A 12,674-nucleotide genomic window follows, 5' to 3' on the forward strand; every position below is an offset into this window, starting at 1 on the left:
GTGCAGGAGGCGAGAGAGGCTGACGTGTTGGCCTTTGCGTCCCTTGTAGCCCGGCGCAGGATATTGTTAATGTGGAAGGAAGCTAAGCCCCCGGGGGTGGAGACCTGGATAAACGATATGGCAGGGTTCATAAAGTTAGAACGGATTAAGTTTGTGTTAAGGGGTTCGGCTCAGGGGTTCACCAGGCGGTGGCAACCGTACGTCGACTACCTCACAGAAAGATAGAGGGAATGGAAAAGAAGTAGATAACAGCAGCAACCCAGGGGGGAGGGGGAGGGGGGGAGGGGGGGGGGGGGAGGAATCGGACGGACTCTCAGGGATGTTATTGTACATGTATAGGTATTTGGTATATGTAATTGTATATTGGACTGTTGGATTGTAATTTTGGAGAGTATTTATTTTGGACAAGGCAGTTGCCATTTAGTTTTGTTTTTCTTTTGTTTTTGTTTATATATATTATTTATTTATTTGTTTAAAACTGGCCACGGCTATTTATATTGCTTTATTGTTGTGTAAAAGAAACACTACGTATTGTTATGTTTGGCCAAAAAACTCGAATAAAATATATATATTTTTTAAAAATGTAAGGTGATGTCCCCTTTAAGACCGGGCTTGGAACCCTGGGGACTCCGCCTCTGGCTCCGCCCATCTTTGAGCCATATATAAGGGGCTGCCTTGTGGGCTGTGCAGCAGTTAGCACATGTCTCGGCTCTAGCATAGTTCTTAGTCTATTAAAGCCTTCTTTACCGTTTACACTCTAAGCGTCGTTATTGAGGGTACCTCAACTCTTGATTATGTGATGTTGTTTTTTCTCCTGATAAGTATATATGGTGAGCACAGCAGCAATTTATTTTGCCTGATATCCTGAAGAAAATCAGGATTATTCTTTGCATCCTTGTTGGTGTTTTTCCGTCGGTGTGCTCCGGCGGTGGAGAGAGGGAGGTCTTGGCTTGTCGCTGGGGATCTCCTTCTCTCTGGTGGGGAGCATGCTGAGTGGGCTGCGTGTCCTGAGGCTTGTGTGACATGTATCTAACCTCTTCATTTTATATGCTGTAATCCTTGCATTTACAGGGAACGAGTGCATTTTTGTGGTACCCTCTGTTGTATTAAAATGAACGTGTTGCCGCGATTTCTGTTTATTTTCCAATGCCTGCCGATTTTCCTGCCAAAGGCATTTTTTAGAGAGATTGAAGGAATGATTACCTCGGTCATATGGGGAGGGAAGGTGGCCAGAGTTAGAAAGGTGCTGCTACAGAGGGGAAGGCAGGCAGGGGGTTTGGGTCTTCCAAACCTGATCTTTTATTACTGGACGGCGAATGTGGAGAAGGTGCAGAGCTGGGTCAGAGTGGTTGATTCCCAGTGGGTCAGGGGTCAGAATGGAGGAGAGTTTGTGTAGTGGGTCGGTTTTGAAAGCGCTAGCAACAGCGCCACTCCCGATGGCCCCGGGGAAATACTCAGGGAGTCCGATAATAATAGCTTCATTGAGAATTTGGAGGCAGTTTCGCCAACACTTTGGGTTGGGGGCAGGGTCAAGGGAAATGCCGATTCGGGGGAACCACAAATTTGAGCCAGGGAAGTGGGACGGAAATTTTCGGAGATGGGAGGAGAAGGGGATTAAGACACTAAAAGATTTGTTTCTTGGGGGTCGGTTTGCAGGATTGAAGGAGCTGGGAGCAAAGTATGGGCTGGAGAAGGGGGAAATGTTTAGATATGTAAGGTTCGAGGTTTTGCCAGGAAGGAGATACAGAGCTTTTCGGTGGAGCCGGCCTCCACATTGCTGGAGGAGGTGCTGACGACAGGGGGACTGGAGAAGGGGGTAGTCTCGGTGGTTTACGGGGCTATTCTGGAAGAGGAAAAGGCACCGCTGGAAGGGATCAAGGCAAAGTGGGAGGAAGATTTGGGAGAGGGTATGGAGGAGGGGTTCTGGTGTGAGGTGCTCCGGAGAGTGAACGCCTCCACCTCGTGCGCAAGGTTGGGGCTGGTACAGCTGAAGGTGGTATATAGAGCACACCTCACGAGGGCGAGGATGAGCCGGCTCTTTGAGGGGGTAGAAGATGTGTGTGAACGTTGCGGGCGGGGGGCCCTGCAAATCACATTCATATGTTTTGATCCTGTCCAAACCTGGAGGATTGCTGAAAAGAGGTTTTTCGGTAATCTCTAAAGTGGTGCACATGAAGCTGGACCCGGGCCCTCGGGGGGCCATATTCGGGGCGTCGGACCAGCTGTGGTTGGAAACGGGTCCCCCCCTCCGTCATATCCCTCCTCCCCCATATCCCCCATAATCCCCCTCCCCCATATCCCCCCCCTCCCCCTTATCCCCAAGTGAATCCAGCCCTAACCTTAACCTCTGCAATGCACGTGCAACCGATGGCGTGCATTCATATACCTGCCTAACACTGTTGCCTTTTACCCCTGCCCCCCCCCACAGGAGAAGCGCGCACACAACAATAGGGAGCATGTGAGGACTGGAGGAGGGCCCGCTGATGAGAGGCCACTGACCGTACACGAGGAAAGGGCCCTGGAACTGGCTGGCGGACCTGAGGACCGGGAGGTTGCTGATGCAGAGGTCGGAGGCGTACTAGCGAGTGAGCCACCGACAGCCAGTCCCCATATCCCCCCTCCCCTATATCCCCCTCCCCCGTATCACCTGATCACTACCTGATGTCTAACCATGCATGCTTCATTGTGTATCGCAGGACCAAACGTCCAGGCACCCATCCCCGCAGATGCAGACTGCCCGCAGGATGCCCCTCGGAGACCACAGGAGACGGAGAGACCCGCACCCTCCAGCATGCGACGCCCGCAGGATGCCCCTCGGAGACCACAGGAGACGGAGAGACCCGCACCCTCCAGCATGCGACGCCCGCAGGATGCCCCTCGCACACCACGGGAGACGGAGAGACCTGGAGCAACAGGGAGACAACACCCCCGTCACGTGCGGGAGCGACCACCCAGCGACGAGGGGGGCAGCCACAGGCCCCCGTCACATCCGAGCCAGGACACCACTACCCAGGACACCACTACCCAGGACACCACTACCCAGGACAACCCTACCCGGGACACCACTACCCAGGACAACCCTACCCGGGACAGCACTACCCAGGACACCCCTACCCGGGACAGCACTACCCAGGAAGACGAAATACCGGACAGTGACTCAGAGTGGATGGGTGGAGACGAACCCCCACCCCAAAGTGCCATGGACTCAGAGTGGGACGAAGAGCACGACACAACGCTACTGCTGTCACCAACACCCTCCACCATCGCAGAAACACTCACCACGGTTGGGCACTTTAGTGATGAGGCGTCTGGTACTCTCACTGGTGCGCACAACACAGCCGTCCCGGTACAGCAGGTGGAGGTAGGAGCAGCAGAGGGACCGGGCGGTCGGAGGGCAGCCCAGCCCAAGCGAACATCTGCCGCCCAGATGGATCCCGGGTTCCTGCAGTTACCACACCCACACATAGATCCGATGCAACCACCGACCCGGAGACGAGCGAAGAGGGTGACGGGCAGCTTGCGGCGGCTGCGGTCGCAGGTGGAGGAGTCCACCCGCGTCCAGGAGCTGGGAGTGGTGCCGGTCATGCGTGCCACCCAGGCTGACACCGCACGGGTGGCGTCCGCGGTGGAGGCAATGGGTGCGATGGTGTCAGACATGGGGAACGGTTTGCGAGGCCTGGGGCCTTCCGTGCAGGCGGCGTCTGTGGCCCAGGAAATGGCTGCCCTCTCACAGGAGGCCATGAGCCAGTGCCAGCGCCAGATGGCAGAGGCGCTCAACGCCATAGCCCAGTCTCTGCAGGCCATGGCCCAGTCTCAGCAGGCCATGGCCCAGTCTCTGCAGGCCATCGCTGAGGGCATCGGCGCCAGTGGCCATCTGCGAGACGGTGTTGCACTGTCACAGACAGGGTTTGCCAACCACCTGGGCTCCATGGCTGCAAACCTGCAGACTCCTGTCGATACCAGCACGGGCCTCCAGGACTGGCAGCGCCAGATGTCGGGGGGGCGTAGGATGGCCAGTCCGTTCGCATCCCCCACCCATGTAGAGGCCTGGGGGCCATCGGGCACCCCGAGGGAGGAGGAGGTGCTGTGGTCCGTACCAGCTCCCCCTGTAGGGGAGGTCCCGGTACACCACGACACCTCGGACTCCCCCCCTTCCGTCCCAGGTGCATCGGGTGGGCAACGGGCAGGACAGGCTGGCAGCTCGCCATCCCAGTCGCCCGGGCCGCAGCCTGGTCCATCTAGGCCAGGACGCCCCAGGAAACGGCCGCCAAAGGGATCCCGTGTCAGAGGGCAGGAATCACAGGAGTCCACCTCCAGTTCTGCTGTACCGTCTGGGGAACCACGCAGACGTAGTCAAAGGGCCCGTAAGGCCAAACAATTAGACACTGAGTAAGTTGGCACGGTTGCAGGGCACAGATGAGTTTTAGGGGCTAGGGCACGTGCATGAACTCCTTTGGTTATTAAAGTCAATGTTACACCTACCGAAGCTGCCTTTGTGCTCTGTCCAAAGTGTGCGGGGGTGTCATGTACGTTGAGCGCAAGTGTGTGTGTGAGGGGTGGTCTTACCTCAGCCCCAGGTGAGTCTGCCCCCTTCCCCCTGGGCCGCCATCAACATCCCCCGGGCAGAGGACGGGACCGTGCGCTGCACTGTCACAGCTGCATGCAGGGATGGTCCGGGTGGATGGTGGTACTGTGGCCATGGGTCAGACATAGTCCAACGATGTAGAGCCAGGAGCTCATCGCAGGGCGGGTTGTCATCATCCTCCATGGCCTGCGATAGACACGCGTCCACCCGCAACTGTGTGAGCCCGGCCCGTTGTGCCGCAGGTGGATCGGCAATGGGGGGGGGGGGTGGTGTGCATGCGGGTGGGGTGGGTGGGGTTGGGGAGGGGGGTGAGGGTGCTGGGTGGGTGGATGGGTGGGGGGTGTGGGTGGTCGGCTGTTGCCATGGTGTGCGGTCTGTGGCCATACTACCCGATTCCCACGCCCATCTAGTCAGTGAAGCGGGCGGCTATCAGTCTGTCCCGTGCCCGCTGGGCCAGCCGGTAACGGTAAGGGCCACCCGCCTGTGTCTACCCCGTCTGCCCTGACCATTGCCCCCATCCCCCTCATCTGGGGAGGACTGGGCCTCTTCCTGCTGCTCCTCCACTCCGCCCTCCTCTGCCTGCGGCACATCGTCCCTCTGCTGGGCTATGTTGTGCAGGACGCAGCACACCACAATGATGCGGCCGACCCTATCTGACCGATACTGGAGGGCGTCCCCAGAGAGGTCCAGGCACCTGAAACGCATCTTCAGCACGCCAAAGCACCTCTCGATCACTCCCCTTGTCGCTACATGGGCATCATTGTAGCGGTTCTCCGCCTCATTGCGTGGCCTCCGTATAGGCGTCATCAGCCACGATCGCAATGGGTAGCCCCTGTCGCCCAGCAACCAGCCCCTCAGCCGGGGATGGCGTCCCTCGTACATGCCGGGGATGGATGACCGCGACAACACGAATGAGTCGTGTACACTGCCTGGGTGACGGGCGCAGACGTGCAGGATCATCATGCGGTGGTCGCAGACCACCTGTACGTTCATCGAATAGGTCCCCTTCCTATTAGTGAACACGGCCCTGTTATCTGCAGGTGGCCGCACGGCGACGTGCATCCCATCGATCGCGGCCTGGATCATGGGGAACCCGGCCACGGCAGAGAAGCCCACGGCCCAGGCATCTTGGCTGGCCCGGTCCACGGGGAAGCGGATGTAGCGGTGCGCCATGGCATATAGGGCATCTGTCACTGCCCGGATGCACCGGTGCACCGATGTCTGCGATATGCCGGACAGGTCCCCACTCGGTGCCTGGAATGACCCCGTTGCATAAAAGTTCAGGGCCACCGTAACCTTGACGGACACGGGGAGAGGGTGTCCCCCGCCAGTGCCACGCGGTGACAGGTGTGCCAGCAGGTGGCAGATGTGTGCCACGGTTTCCCGGCTCATCCGGAGTCTCCTCCTGCATTCCCGGTCCGTGAGGTCCTGGTATGGCTGCCGGGGCCGGTACACACGGGGCGCCCTCGGGTGCCTCCGTTGCCGTGGGGCCGCGACGTCCTCCTCCCCCTCCTCGTCCTGTCGGTCAGGTGTCCCTCCAGCTTGGGCAGCTGCCGCCTGCCCCTCTGCGGCAGCCTGCGCCGCCTCTCTGGCACGCTCCTCCTCCTCCTCCTCCTCCTCATCCAGGGCAACATAGACATGAGCGGCTGCCACCACGGCGGCCAACATCGCTGGATGATCTGAAAACATGACGGCCTGGTGGGGGGGGGGGAGGGGAACGACGACATGTCATCATTGCCCATATCCCCTCCTCCCCCCAGCCAGGTGGCATGGACCGCATGGGTTCAACTGTTGGAGGCTGGCACCTGGCCAGGTGGACCAACTCACTTGCCCTCCCATCCCCCTCCTCGGCACGGACCCCCCCCAAACCCCCAACCTCCACCCCGGCACGGACCCTCCCCCAACCTCCACCCCAGCACGGACCCTCCCCCAACCTCCACCCCAGCACGGACCCCCCCAACCCCCAACCTCCACCCCGGCACGGCACGGACCCCGCCCCCCAACCTCCACCCCAGCACGGACCCCCCCCCCCCCCTCCACCCCAGCACGGACCCCCCCCCCCCAACCCCCAACCTCCAGCCCAGCATGGACCCCCCCCAACCTCCACCCCAGCACGGACCCCCCCAACCTCCACCCCAGCACGGACCCCCCCCAACCCCCAACCTCCACCCCAGCATGGACCCCCCCCCCCAACCTCCACCCCAGCACGGACCCCCCCCCCAACCCCCAACCTCCACCCCGGCACGGACCCCCCCCCAACCTCCACCCCGGCACGGACCCCCTCCCGGCACTCCCCCGGAGCCCAGCCTACTCTAACCACCCCCCCCCCCCCCCCCGCCGCACACACACACACACACACAACCCGAGACACACCTCTCCTCATGCAATCAGACTGCGGCCACGCCATTGCCTGCCCAGAGCCAACCCCCCAGGCCGTCACTCACCTCCACGCTGGTCGGCGTGAGCCTGGAGCACCGGGTCACGCCGATGAAAAGGAGGTTTGATTCACGTCGACGTGAACGGTCATCACGTCGACGGGACTTCGGCCCATCCGGAAGGGAGAATATCGGCAGGCCGAAAATCGGCTGCCTTGCGCAGACCCGTGACATTCTCCGCGGCAGCGGCGCCATTAACGCCCCGCCGACTTTTCTCCCTTCGGAGACCTCGGCAACCGGCGGGGACGGGATTCACGGCGGCCAACGGCCTTTCTCCGACCCTCTGGGGGGTCGGAGAATGACGCCCGTTGTGTTTTTTTGTTATTTTGGGGTTAAAGAATCTAACAATTATCCCATGATGGTACAGATAGATTGCATTCTGGGGAGGACTGGTTTCTATCTCTTTGTCATTGGCGCCTCCAATGATGTGGGAGTGTGGGGGATCTGGGTTTCATCCTGAGTCCTCCCGCTCCTTTGTTGTCCTTTCTATATCCGTGTCAAAGGATGCACCGACTGCAATGATGAGGTTTATGTTGTTTTATAATTTGAATTATTTGTAAACGTTTTTGCTAATCTTTGTATGTATATGTGGAATTATGGTCATTCTGTCCTAGAGTTTTGTTATACATACACACCCATGGCACACAAAGAAATATGCCACTTTCCCTCACATACGTCCTCTCAGCAGAGTTGCTCAGAATCAGTTAATTTCCCCTTCCTGATTATAACACAAATTGAATATTTATTTTTACTTTAAGCTTTTAACTTTTATCCCTTATCAATTAAATAAATCTGAAAACTTCAAGGACAAATACATTTTCTAAAAGCTAAAAATTAAATCACATCGTTGACAATTACTACTCAATTCTCCAATATCGTAAATATACGTTTGAAATTCCAGTTGTTTTTGAAAATATTTCTTCCCCAGTGCTGGGGTGTTTAGAATTTTTCTTCAGTAATAATATGGCCCTCCCTACTTGTGTAATAATTGGAAAATGGTTCTTCCCCCCACTAAAAATTGTTTTGAAGAGCGTTTGGCAATTTTTCTATACAAATCCACCTAACCTGCACATTTTTGGACGTGTGGGTGGAAACCGGAGCACCCGGAGGAAACACACACTGACACGGGGAGAACGTGCAAACTCCGCACAGACAGTGACCCAACGGGGAATCGAACCTGGGACCCTGGCGCTGTGAAACAACTGTGCTAACCACTTGTGCTACCGTGCTGTCTGATTATTATTATTATTAGGTGGGGTTGGGGTATTTAGATCTCTCTGGATGGACAAATTGAAATGGGCCAACTGGCCATCCTCGTTCATAATGATTTTCTCAGCATCAATCCTCCTTCAGTACAAAAATATTAACATCGCAGACTGGGACAGCCAAGGCATCAACTAGCCAAGGCATCAATGGGTAGCAGCCCATGGCCATAATTTCCCAATATCTCTAAATTCCTAATCTCTGTCAATGCCAGACACTATACCACAGAGAAAGATGTAAAATTCAGGAAAGAGAATTGCTAAAAGCACTTGGCCAATTTCAGACATCAAACATGGAGTGATGTGCCTGCCCTCTTGTGGGTGAATGGTGTATGCTACAAAAAAGGCACAATTAGGTCAAAACTGAATTAATGCTTAGTTTGGTGATGCCGCAACTACAGAGAGCACACTTACCGCACATGCAGTTGCAGCGCCTGTGACGTCAAAGCCAGAAAGTGGCCTAATCAGCTGTCTGCATCATGGATGGTGCAGTTCCAGCAAAGGCTGAAGGAGGGAAGCAGCAGGCCTGCCAGTATACAGTGAGGTGCTGCAAGGCACAGAGTGCAGTGACTGTATTCATCTCTTAGTTGGATTCGAACAGTTATGGGATATCCTTACATTAAATGATCTGGTTTGCAATTTGATGATTGGCTCACAGCAGAAAAAAATTAAACTTCGAATTGGAAACTGCAAGCAATGCTGCATCAGTTTCCAGTGACTGGAAATGTAACTCATACAACTGAGGTAGCACAGCGTGTACTTCAAAAATGAAATCTCCCCTGACAGATTAGAGAATCACTGAATGGTTACAACACAGATAAAGGCCATTAAGCCTGTCATGTTTGTGCTTGCCCTCTGAAGTAACAATTCAATTCACTTAGTGCCACTCCCCTGCCATTTCCTCATAACCCGGCACATTCCTCTTTTCCAGATAATGATCCAATTCCCTTTTGAAAGCTTGAATTGAATCTCCCTCCGCCACACCCTCAACAGTGCATTCCAGTTCCCAACCACGCACTGCGATAAAAGGTTTTTCTTCATTTATTCTTTTGCCAATTACCTGAAATCTGTTCCTTCTGGTTCTCAATCTTCCCATCAATGGAAAGGTTCTCACCATCTACTCTGTCCAAACCCATGAATTTGAATACCTCCAAATCTTCTCTTTTCCAAATGAGAACAAGTCCCAACCTCACCAATCTTTCAATGCATCTTAAATTCCTTATCCCTGGAACCATTTTTGTTAATCTTTTCTGCACTTTCTCTAATGCCTTCACACCCTCCCTAAAGTGTAGTACCCAGAACAGGGTGCAATACTCCAGCTCAGGCCAAACTAATGTATTACTCAGGTTTCACTTAACTTTCTTGCTTTTGTGCTCTATGTCCCTTCTGATAAAGCCCATGGTGCCATATGCCTCATTAACTGCTCGCTCAACGTGTCCTGCCACCGACAATAATTTACCACATGTAAACCAAGGTCCCTTTGTTCTTGCACCCCTTTAAAATTAAATCCTTTATTTTATATTTTCTCTCTGTATTCTTTATACAAAAATGAATCACTTCACACTTCTCTGCATTAGGTTTCATCTGATACTTGTCCACCCACTCAACCAACCTATCAATGCTCTTTTAAAGCTCCACACTATCTTCATGATTCACAATACTTCACAAGCTTTGTATCATGCAAGATTTTCAAAACTGTACACCAGGTCCAACGTCATTACATGAGGAAGAGCACGGATCCCTGGAGAACACCGCTATAAACCTTCTGAAAAACAACCGTTCACTGCTGCTCTGTTTCCGGTCACTCAGCGAATTTCCTACCCAGGTTGCTAATGTTGCTGGTATTCCATGAGCTCTAACTCTGCTCACAAGTCTGTTGTGCAGCACTTTATCATTTGTCATTTTCAAGCCCAGGTACACCACATCAACAGCATGACCCTCATCAATCCTCTCTGATACCTTATCAAAACATTCGAGCAAGTTAGTTATACACAATTTGCCCATACCAAATCCATGCTGGCTTTCTTAATTAACCGACATTTGCTCAAGTGAATTTTAATTTTGTCCTCTTATCGTCTCTAAAATATGTAATATTTGATATTCTCAAGTCCTCTTGGATAGCCCCTGAATCTAAGGAACATTTGAAAATTATGGTCAGTGTGCCTCCATAATTGGCTCACTCGTTTCCTTATCTTTAGATGCTCCTCATCTAATCCTGGTGCCTTAAGAACACCGCCTACCCAATATCTGCTCCTTATCAATGTTAAACCCTTCAGTGTCTGAACTACCCTCACTTTCACCATGACCAGGACATTTTCTTCCTTAGTAAGACAGGCGCAAAGTATTAATTTAATACCCAGCCATGTCCCTTGCCTCCATCGATAAATCCCTTCCTGATCCCCAAGTAAATCAGCTCCACTCCTCCCTTTACCACCTTTTTACTATTTACACACCCACAGAAGACTTTTGGATGCCCTTTTATGTTTTGCTGCCAATCTCTTCTCATATTCTCTCTACGCTTCTCTCAAGTGATTTTTCAGTTTTCCTCTCAACGGGTAAATCAGCCTGGTTCACAATTATGTTATACACTGTCATCTGCCATATGCACATTTTTTCAGTTTCATCTCAATGTCCATTTCTTTCGTCATCCCAGGAGCTCTGGATTTGTTTGCACTACTTTTCCTTTCCATAGGAATTGACCTTAACTGTATAAAACCATCTCTTCTTTAAAGGCAGTCCATTCGTCGGTTAACATTTTACTTGTTACATTTTACTTTGATTCTAATTTATCTGGGCCAGATCCATTCTTATGCCTATGAAGTCGGCTTTCTCCCAGTTAATTATTCTTACTATGGATTGCTCCTTGTCGTTTTCCATAGCCAATGTAAACCTTATGATACAATGATCAACTGACCCCCTAAGTTCCCCAACTGACACTTGATCCATTTGGCCCACCCTTCTCACGTACCAGGTTCCTCCTTTCTGGTTCAACTTGAAACATACTGCTGCAGAAAATTTCTCCTGAACACATTCTAACCGCCCTTGATAGTGGTCTGTCAGCCATGAGATGGGAGAGGAGGGGCGGGGGGGGGGGGGGGGTAAGTGAGACTGAGCCCAATAGACTGCAGAAGGAAACAGCTGGGGGGAGAATTTAAATTGGGAGAACAGCATAGTGTGCAGCAGGGGGGGATTTTCTTGGTGTTCTTTCATGGAATATGGGCATTGCAACAGCACTTGTTGCCCATCCCGAATTGCCCTTGAACTGAGTGAATTGCTAGGCTTTTCAGAGGGCAGTTAAGAGTCAACCACATTGCTGTGGGTCTGGAGTCACATGTAGATCAGATCAGGTAAGCAGATTTCCTTCCCTAAAGAGCATTACAACAGTTAATTAGGGTTTCATGACTGAGACAGGCTTTATAATTCCCAATTAATTAATGAAATTTAAATTCCTGCTGTGCTGGGATTTGAACGCATGGTCCCCTTGGGCCACTGGATTACAGGGAGTGACGTTACCATTCTGCCACCATCTCTCCTCCGTGGCTTGGCAGTGGGTTATGTGAAAGGCAGGAGAGGGGGCTGGTGAGCGACACTGAGGACAGGCTCTCGGAACTGCAGGAAGCGAGAGGAAGGTGGAGTGACCATGTCCAGGCACAAACCAGTACTGGCACCGGCTAATAGGAACGCACCAATGCCGTCAGCAATAGGCGAAACCAAATATAGAATCATGTAGTACAGAAGAGGCCCTTCAGCCCATCAAGCCAGCAGTGACAAAAAAATGACTAAATCTACACTAATCCCACTCCCTAGCACTTGGCCATAGCCTTGAATGGCATTTCAAGTGCTCATCCCAAGTACTTTTTTAAAGATTGGAATTTTCCTGCCTCAACGACCCTCAGGCAGTGCATTCCAGATTCCCACCATCCTCTGGATGAAAAAACTTTTTCTCAAATCCGCTGTAAACCTCCAGCCTTTCACCTTTTATGGTCCCTTGTTACTGACTCTTCAACTAAAGGGACAGCTGCTTTCTATCCACCCTGTTCATGTCCGGCAACAGTGGCTAGCACTGCTGCCTCACAGCTCCAGGGTCCCAGGTTCCATTCCGGCCTCGGGTGACTGTCTGTGTGGAATTTGCACTTTCTACCCGTGTATTCGTGGGTTTCCTCCGGTTTCCTCTCAGTCCTTTTTCATGTATCTTACACAAATTTTTTCTTACTGGCTTTGAACATATTTCCTCAAATTCAGTAAAGAAATGGACTTGCCCTGTCAATTATACTTTACATAGCCTCTCAGTCTTCCTATCAAATGTAATTTCCCTAGCTGATAGCCAATAACCTAACAGTAAGCTCAACAGATTCAGGGCAATGTTACTGACTATCTCTTTTTACCTGGGGC

This window comes from Scyliorhinus torazame, chromosome 2 (genome assembly GCF_047496885.1).
Source record: "Scyliorhinus torazame isolate Kashiwa2021f chromosome 2, sScyTor2.1, whole genome shotgun sequence".
NCBI lineage: Eukaryota > Metazoa > Chordata > Chondrichthyes > Carcharhiniformes > Scyliorhinidae > Scyliorhinus > Scyliorhinus torazame.